This window comes from Canis aureus, chromosome 20, assembly GCF_053574225.1.
Source record: "Canis aureus isolate CA01 chromosome 20, VMU_Caureus_v.1.0, whole genome shotgun sequence".
NCBI lineage: Eukaryota > Metazoa > Chordata > Mammalia > Carnivora > Canidae > Canis > Canis aureus.
Genome location: NC_135630.1, coordinates 36,472,738 through 36,482,091, shown reverse-complemented (window position 1 = coordinate 36,482,091; position 9,354 = coordinate 36,472,738). Strand labels below are relative to the sequence as shown.

Below are 9,354 nucleotides of genomic sequence, written 5' to 3'. Positions count from 1 at the left end.
GAGATATTCCCCTCTCCACCAACATTTTCCAAGATTGATTCCTTTTCACCCTTTAGGGCATAAACTTAATGTTACTCCTAAAGAGGCCTTTTTTCTGCTACCCAGCCTCAAGCAATTTGTAATGACACAATTTGTAACTATTGACTTGCTTGTCCACTGGGTTATTACCTCTTCTCTGAGCTGTCCACCACCACTGTGTCCCCGCTTAGCACACCTGAGGGCCTTGTGTCAGTCAGAGCAAGCTAGCAACGAGGCAGTAACAAATGACTTCCAAATCTTAGTGCCCTCAAATCACAAAGGTTTGTTTCTCATTCATGCTAAGTGTCCACCGCAGGTTGGCAGGAGGAGTGCTGTGCATGCGCACTGTAGGGGTCCAGCTGATGGGGCAGCCACCACCTAAACATTCCCAGCGGCCATCCCATAGAGACAAGAGCTTCGGAGGGTCTCACATTGGCAAATGAGTTCTCTGGCCCCCAAATGATTTATGTGACACTTCCGCTCACAGGTCATTAGTTAGAGCCAGTCACGTAGCCCCACCCAACACAGGGAGCTAGAAAGTTCAATCCTACCCAGTGCCCAGAAGTGGAAATATTGTTTAGCAGCACTAAAGATTCACACCATGCTCAGTAAATACTTTTGAAGGAGGGAGTGTCTAGAATGTTCTTTCCGCAGCCATAAAGGGTTAGAGGGACCTTGCAGGACCTTCTGGGGAACTTGTATTCCTGTTTCTCAGGCCCCTGGCTCTGCTGGGAGTCAGAGTTCCCTAGAGCAGCTTAGCAGACAAGAGTATCCTGAGGCTTGACATGAGCAATCCTGGAGGCAGCCACAGCCAAGGTCTGCCAGTGATCTTTCTCTGGTGGGACATGTTCTTGGGCTGGGGGACAGCCTCTCCAAAAGCATCCTGCCATTACCCTCTGAACCTACAACACTCAGCTAGGCCTGGCATGTCCAGGAACTGGACAGATGATCCTACTGGTAAAGTCCAGCAGATCTGAGTGCTGAAGGCTGAGGTGGGTAGATAGGTGGTTGGGGGTCGAAAGGCAGTGCATCCTTTATCACATCCTGTTACTAACACAAAGGAATGGAAGTTACACACCTGAGGAAAGGTGAGAACATCTCCTGTGCCTAGTGTGGGTGCTGGGGGTTTCAGGGTGGGAAAATCCTGGTCTGTCCATGACCCTGATCTCGTTCCCTGAACTACTCATTTCACTTGGGCAGGATGCTGCAGGCAGCTCTCCTGTCTAAACTTCCATTGGATAAAATGGCATCACCACAGCAGCTCTTCTCCACCAGGCTACACACAGTATTGGCTGCACCAGTATTCATGGTGTCACACACTCCCAGATATAATGGGCCTTGGGTCCATCGTGGACTCTGGTGACAATCACCTGGCACTCCCAAGCTCCTAGTAGAAGTACTGCTCCTATTGGGCAGCTGGGGAAACTGAGGCCTACAGAGCTTAAAAGATTTCATAAAGTAATTGCTAGTTATATGGTCAAGTCCTCCTTCGAACCTATGCTTCCTGATTCCAAACCGGTGCACTTAATCATTACTCCATAAGAAGAGGTTTGGGTCTGATTCCCCTTCTAGGTTGTAAACCCTTGAGAACTTTTTTGAGACACCTCTTCCCTTTCTCCCTTATACTGCCAAGCAGCATTTCCGTCATATACTTAGCATGCAATAAGTCTTTAATGTGAATGAGAAAGATAAAACAGAGAATTGAAGATAGTCTAACACTAGGATACTCTTCCAGTCACATGGTTTGTGTTTTTTTTTTTTGATTTTTTGTTTGTTTGTTTTGATTAAGCCTTCTATTGAAGACTAAGGTATAGCTTTTGTGCTTTTTTTTTTAACCTCTTTAAAAAATTTTTAAAATTTATTCATGACAGACACAGAGAGAGAGGCAGAGACATAGGCAGAGGGAGAAACAGGCTCCCCATGAGGGGCCTGATGCCGGACTCCATCCCAGGACTGGGGTGTCAGGACCTGAGCCACCCAGGTGCCCCTCTTCTGTGCCTTTTGATACAGCCCTTGGTGGCCGGCCTGGATCTGTTGGCTGCTTTTACATAACAATCTAATCAAGGCACAAAACCTCTCCTATAATACACATGTATCCTAACGTGTAATTATTAACAAGGAAAGAATTAGCTAGCCGCTGCGGATATCAACTTGAACAAGAGTGTTTCCATCCCCAGAGATTACAGAGGCGGACATTTAAACATTTGAGATACAGTGTGACCTGCCGTGAGTTTTGTGTAAGGGCCAGAGGGACCACAAACCCTGCGGGGGTGAGGGGCTGGGGGTGGAGGGGAGCCGGTGGTGCAGGTGGTGGTGGTGGTGGACGGGGGTCAGCGCTAGGGAGGGCCGGATGGTTAGGAAAGTCAACCCGAGGCGAAGCCCTGTTTGGATGGAGAATTACAACGACCTCCCTGGATTTGGAGGTCAATGACCGGGGCAGGCTGTGGGAGACAAACCAGTCCGCGAGCCCGCCTCCTGCACTTCCTGCCCCAAGGAACTGGGGTTAGGGTTCTCCCCTTGTAGGTGATCTGGACCGCGTTACTGCCAGGCACTGGTCGCGTAAGCCCGCGCCAGCTCACGGGATGTCGCCGGGCCAGGCGGGGGTCCGCTGCCGCAGGCGCCGGGCCCCGAGACCCTCCCGCGCCGCGCCGTCATTTTGGCTTCTCGCTATCAGCCTGCCGCTCCCTTTTGCTTCCCCTGGCTTGGCCTGGCTCTGACCCGAACCCGCCGCGGAGCGCCCTCCACCCGCGCACGCCCGAGCCCCCGGCCCCGCTCGCCCCTCGGCCGCAGCAGCGGGAGGGCGGGGGAGGCGGCTGCGCCCCGGCCGAGTCTCCGCCCCCAGCCTCCCGGCCCCGCTTGGGATTGGCTGGTGGGCCCCGGGGGGCGTGGCCCGCGGAGGGCGGGAGCGGAAGGAAAGCGCGCGCTCCCGGGAGGCGGGGTTGCCTAGGCGACGGCGGGGGCGCGCTCGGGGGTGGGGCCGCGAGCCGGGGCTGCTCCATGACACATCGGCGGGGGACTGCTGGGGTCCGGCCCCGCGGGGAGGCGAGCGGGAGGGCGGGGCAGGTGTAGGAGCGGCGGGACCGGTGCGGACGGCCGGGGCGGCGCGGGACGGTCCCAGGTAGGGGGGCCCGCTGCGGGCGGGGTGGGGCGCGGGCCGGGAAGTGGGGTGGCCGCCCCGCGCTCGGGGGCCTCCTGCACCGCGGTCTGCGCGCAGGCTGCGGGGACGGCGCAGGGCGACGCGGGGCTCTCGGCCCGGTTCTGCCCGGCAGGTCCGATGGAGAAAGCCTCCCGGCCTCCCGGCCTCCCGGCCCGGGCTGGGGAAACCCGGCGGCGCCCCAGCCTCTCCCTTTTCGCCGCTCCTTCCCTTTTCCCACAAATGGCCTCGGCTTCCACTTCCTGCCCTTTCGGGCCTCCGGCCCGAGGATGGTCCACTTCCTTAGTGCTTTCGTTGCTGCTCTGGGCAGGGTAAGAGCTAGAGTTGTGTTGCAAAACTTATTAGTGCCTTAAGAGCTTGGACTGACCCGGGGCCGTGTTCCAAAAGTTGTTCGGTCTGTTTGTTCTTGGTCCTGCCTTGCAAGTAAGCCTCAAGTTGTTTCCCTGCCCCCCCCCCTTCGTCCCCCCCCCCCCCCCCCCTTCAGCTCCCTTCTGGTAGGGGCTGGCCCTGAGTGTGGCTTCTACGAGGAGGCACCGCGGACTTGAGCTGTTCGGCCGGACTGGGCTTCCGCTGTTCTTGCCCTCTGGTGGGTATGTCAGGTTATGGGGGTCGCGGTTGGTTCAGAACTGCCAGTGGCAGAGATAGCTGTGCCCAGACTGCTTGTTTGAGCAATGTCCTCTCTGTGCCAACTTACAGATGAGTATTGGAAACGTTGGAGCTTTGATATTGTTATCAGGTGAGTCTTCCGGGGAGAAGGTCTTGTGGCTGGCAGACTGCTTTGAGTTGCCCCTGGAAGAGACTCAGCTGAGTATCATTCGTGAGACACCGAGACACAGGCAGAGGGAGAAGCAGGCTCCCCGTAGGGAGCGTGATGCGGGGCTCGACCCCAGGACCCCAGGACCCCAGGATCACCACCTGAACCAAAGGCAGACGCCCAACCACTGCGCCACCCAGGTGCCATGTTTCTTAAACACGGGGCAATGGAAGTAGAACATGGAAGTTCTCAGAAATGGAGTGACTATGGTGGTGGCGTTGGATATTGGGAAGAAAAGGATATCAGAGTGTGAGGCTTAGGTTCGATACTGGTTTTGCAACACTACTAATGGAGGGGTCTTGAGCATGACTTTTCACCTGGCTGTGCTGGAGAGTCCACAGCAGTAAAAGGGTGGTAAGTTTTCCCTCCCTGTTAGGATTACGTGAAATTCGGAATGTTTGAAGTTTTCTTTGTGGTAGCGAGGGTGGGACGGGGGTGGGGGTAGGAATAAGGCCAGGGATACACATTCTTTGTGTGTGGTTTTAGTCCTGTCCCCTAGTCTGCTTTCTTCTGACCGAATGCAAGTCTTTCCTTCCTTTTCAATTCATGGTATTTCCCACTGGAAACGGTGGGGGAGCTGAGATCTCCACAAGATCTCTCCAGTGCTAGAAACTTTCCCAGGACTTTGTGAATATGGGACCAAGACACGTAGGTGGGAAGACAAGAATTAGAACGTTGAATGGAATCTAGGCAGGTGTCGGTGGCAGGTGCAAGTAGAAGAAAAAGTCCTGAATTCTTGCCTTAATTCTGGAAGGTTCTTGCCTTGGCTGGAGATGGCTCAAGACTCTGGAAATTTGTAAACCAGAGAGTTGAGGTAATGCATTGTGCCACATCGCCCAATCCCACAATGCCTCTTTGCATTTAGTTACCAGATTCCTCTCCACTCTTGGAATTTATGGAAGGTAGAAACATCGGTGGAGACCTTTTCTGAAAGCTAAATTTGGAGACAGTATAACGACAGTGTTGGGAGAGATCTTGGTGAACTCTTCTAATGTCCCCAGCATAGTTTGTCTCAAGATGACAGGCAAGAGTCCCACTTTGCCTTGACTCCAGTTACTTCTAAACAAACAACCCCTGCTGTAAGATATATATGCAAGAGTCTTGAGATTATTTTTTTAAATGAACGTGTGTTGTTAAGTCTGAATCAGAGAGACCCGAGTCCCAGAGAAAATGGAGCTCTTTCCTAATCATGGGGGAGGTGGGTAAGGAACAGGAGGGAAATCAACATTTATTGAGCATCAGCTATCCTCTTGCCACAGACCCGCTGATCTAAGCAATACCAGATACATATCTGGCCTTGGCGATTTGACCATGAACTGGCTCCTTTAGCTTCTCAGTTTTTTGGTTACTTAGGAATATAAACATGGGCGTATATGTGTACATATCCTTAAAGGTTTCAAAAAGGAGAAGGGCCAGGAGGTGAGAGGGCGTGTAAGCTTTTGGATGGGTGAGAGTGAGAAGATGAAAAGACTGTGGCCGTGGGAAGTCAAAGGGGGAAGGTATTGCAAGGTTATGTTACTCTAAAAAAAAAAAAAAAGGAACTGCTCATAATTTCTGTGAGTTTTCTCTGTGTGTCATTGTGGACGTCCATGAATCTTTGGAGAGTTTGTGCTTTCTGAAAAAATTGGAATATAAATGCAGGAAATGGTGCTATTAATTGATAATTGCTAATGTATTGCCATTGTTGTTTTTGCCAGGGTTTTGTGGGCAACTTAGATACAGTATACTCTAAGCTCATGAGATTGGGACTTGAAATAGAAAACTTCAAGTGAGGTCTGATCCAAATGAAACATGTCAAACTACCTACATACATAATTTTAGCATAGGGCATGAGTTGAAGGAAGTACAGTAATTTGGTCCTGTGTAGCTGGCCACCTCTATAGTTTGTCCTGGATGAATTTTCTGCTGTATACTACGTTACCCCAAACGTAACAGCTCAAAGGAACAGACATTTATTACCTCGTACAGTTTCTGAAGTTCAGGAATCTGGGAGCTGCTTGGCAGGTGCTTCTGGCTCAGGATCTCTTCTGAGGTTGTTGTCAGCTGAAGGCTTGACTGGGGTTGGAGAATCTGCTTCTGAGATGGTTCACTCACATGGCTGTGGCTGGAAGCTTCAGTGCTCCACTGCTTGGGCCTCTCTCCCTAGGACCCTTCACAACATGGCAACTAAGTTTCTCTCCAGAGCAAGTGATCTGAGAGAGGGAGAGAGAGATGGACAGTGTGCTATCTTTGTATCTAATGTTGGAAAGGACACACCATCCCTTCTATTGGCACATAGACCAAAGGTGGTACAGTGTGGGAGGGGACTGCACAGGGGGAGCTTGAGGACCTTTGATGTTGTCAGAGGCTACTAAATTTGAAGGTTTAGACTGGACATTATTGAGAAAAATCTTTGTTTCCTATGCTTATTAAAGTATGTACTCCAGAAGAATAAAATACAGCTGGAGTTTTACCAATTTAGAAACTTTTAATATTAGACTTTTAACTTTATGTTCCTTCTTCTGGTTCTTCATTGTCAGATGCTAGAAAGAATTAATTAGCCAAATATGCAGTAGCTTTGGAAATTAGAAATTTAAATCTTACTGATCCCTAAACCAAATGGAACAGCTGAGGGTTTTTTTTTAACCCTAAAACAAATTGGTAGAAAAAATTACTGCCAAAATGAACTCCTTGATGAACAGCTTAAAATTAGTCATTAATCATCTGTGTATTTTTTAAAAATATTTTATTTATTTACTTGGTAGAGAGAGAGAGAAGTCCACAGAGGGAGAGGGAGAAGCAGACTCACCACTGAGCAGAGAGCCAGACACAGGGCTCAATCCAAGGACCTTGGGATCATGACCTGAGCTGAAGGCAGATGCTTAACTCACTGGGCCACCCAAGCACCCCTTGTTTGTGTAAAACTCATTGGCAAAGTAGCTTAAAAAAAATCTTAGAGAACCTAAACCTTGCCCCTCCACCCCAATTATTTTAGATCTTTGTACAGTATTTATTTGGCCAGCACTATTGCATTTCTCTTTTGAAAACCTAATACTTTTAATTATCCACCTGGATAGAAGGGCTTTATTCTTTTAGCTTCTAGGTGAAATCTTCCTGAAGCGTCTGCAGCTGGAGAGAAGGGGCGTCCTGAGCCTGCAGCCTGATTAAACGACCTCTATGTTCCCTTCTTATCTGTGAAACATCTGTGATTGTAGTATTTCTGTATAACAGATATCCTTTGAACGAAGCGTATTGATAACGGGAGCGTTCATAAATCATGTTAAATTGTAACTTCAGAAAGTGAAGGCTGGTAAAAATAGCTTTTGTTCATCCCAGCCAAGTTGAAGGTTGCTGGAGTCATCACTGGGCGGACTGGACACTCAGCACAGCTCGTGTCTCCTTTCGCCCTGTTTTTGGCTCTTTTCCCAATTGCTGCCCTAATTTATGAGTTAGTATCTTCCTTTTCTTTCATCCCACCTCTCCGATCGCCCCTCTCCTTCCCTTCCCCACCCCCCCCACTCTGGCTGTAAAAACAGGAAAGGATTGGAGGACAGTCATAGTGTGGATTAGCTGATCCTATTCTTAGTGGATTTTTTCAGGGGGGTACCTTTACGCATACTTGCAAGTTAAGCTTTTTTAAAATCTAAAAATGATAGGTGCTTATCCATTAAGTTCTTCCATTTTTTCATGCCTAAGGGGGTTCTGTACCCCTTTCCAAGGTGGAGGAGCGTGTGTGTGTGGTTTCTCCTGCACCACCATGCAATTCTCTGGCACCAGCTGGGTGTCTACATTTCTTTCTTTCTTTTTTTTTTTCTTTAAAGATTTTATTTATTTATTCATGAGAGAGACAGAGAGAGGCAGAGATGTAGGCAGAGGGAGAAGCAGGCTCTCTGCGGGAAGCCTGATGTGGAACTTGATCCCAGGACCCTGGGATCACACTCTGAACCCAAGGCAGATGTTCAATCACTGAGCCACCTAGGTGCCCCCCTGGGTGTCTACATCTCAACTTAGTTCTGGCACTATCTACCTGGAGACAGCGTCAGATTCCACACATTATGGTCCCGGTCCCACAAGACCACACCCCACTTCAGATGTCCGTTGCAAGTCCAAATTGTTACCCGAGCTTCTGACTGACTCACTGTAAATCAGAGGTTTTCATTACCCTTGCTTGGGTTTGGTTAATGTGCTAGAGTGCCTCACAGAACTCAGGAAGCCCATTTCCTCAGTAGGTGACTGCTTTATTACAAGGGATATTAAAGGATTTGAACCAACAGCCACATGAAGAGATACACAGGGTGAGGTCTTGAACAAAGGAGCTTCTGTCCTCATGGAGCTGGGGGCCCACCATTTGGTACATGGAATTATTCTGATTCCCCATCCTGGAATCTCTCCGAACCTCCTTTTGGGTTTTTATGGAGGATTCCTTACATAGACGTGATTGATGAAATCATTGCCATTGGTGATTGAGTCAACCTCTGAGGTCAGGGGGTGGGATCGAAGGTTCTAACCCCCTGTTCCAGCTTGATTCCTCTGGCAACCAGCACCCATTCTCAGGTGGCCTAAAGGTCACCTCATTAGCACAAGCCCACTTGTGGTGGAAAAGCTTTATTATGAATAATAAGACACGCATTTCACCTTTGTGACTCTGAAGCTTTTATAGGAACTGAGGACCAGTTTCTATAAAAAGAGACCATATGTTAGAACAAAAGATGCTCCCATTGGCTTTAGCGGTCAGGAAATTCCGAGGGTCTGGGGACCTGTGAGAGAGACTGGATGCAGACCAAATATATACGAGAACTAGATTTTGGCCATCTGAAGGAGCAAGTATGTATTTCAGTGTCGCATCCCCCTAAATAGTTCCAACATCTAGCCATTTTCTTCAGATCTGCTGTCATCCTCTTAGGCCACCATTGTCTCTGGCATCTCTCTCACATCTGCTCCAGGCCCTTCTATTTTTCCACAGTCTCACGAGAGTGAGCTTCTCAACGTGCAGGTCTAATTATGTCACCCATTTGCTCGAAGCACTGCAGTGGATTTCCAGTGCCCTCAATAGTCTAAAATCCCTAAACTGGTGGGTGTACAGGGTTTTAGATGATCTGGCCCTTTCCTTTCTAACATAATCTCATCAAGCAGACTCTTTCTTTCTGCTCCAGGTAGCCTCAAGGGCTCCTTCAGTTACTTGACTGTACTTGCTTTCTCTTGCTTCAGGGCTTCCTAAAGGCAATGCAAGAAGAGAGTAGAACATGTAGAAGGGAGACCAGGTAGGAAAGCACATGGCATATTCATGGAACTGAAAGAAGGCAAAGCTGGCTGGAGAAGGAAAAGTTTGTGTAGGGTCTTGTAGGCCATGGTGGATAGCGGGTTTGGATTTTATTCACGTACGCCATTG

General features: G+C 49.4%; 1 protein-coding gene across 3 annotated transcripts in view; it reads left to right on the top strand.

Annotated features, from left to right (window-relative positions):
- The first annotated feature begins 2,975 nt into the window (after nucleotides 1-2,975).
- Nucleotides 2,976-9,354, top strand: part of RALB (RAS like proto-oncogene B) — a 47,815-nt gene continuing 41,436 nt past the window's right edge. The window contains exons 1-3 of one of the 3 annotated variants that reach the window (XM_077861362.1): nucleotides 3,024-3,136; nucleotides 3,657-3,758; nucleotides 3,869-3,908. The gene's annotated coding sequence lies outside the window, so the exon portion shown is untranslated. Of the gene's footprint in view, nucleotides 3,137-3,656; nucleotides 3,759-3,868; nucleotides 3,909-9,354 lie in introns of all 3 variants that reach the window. The other 2 variants (XM_077861363.1, XM_077861361.1) reach the window with 2 other exon arrangements.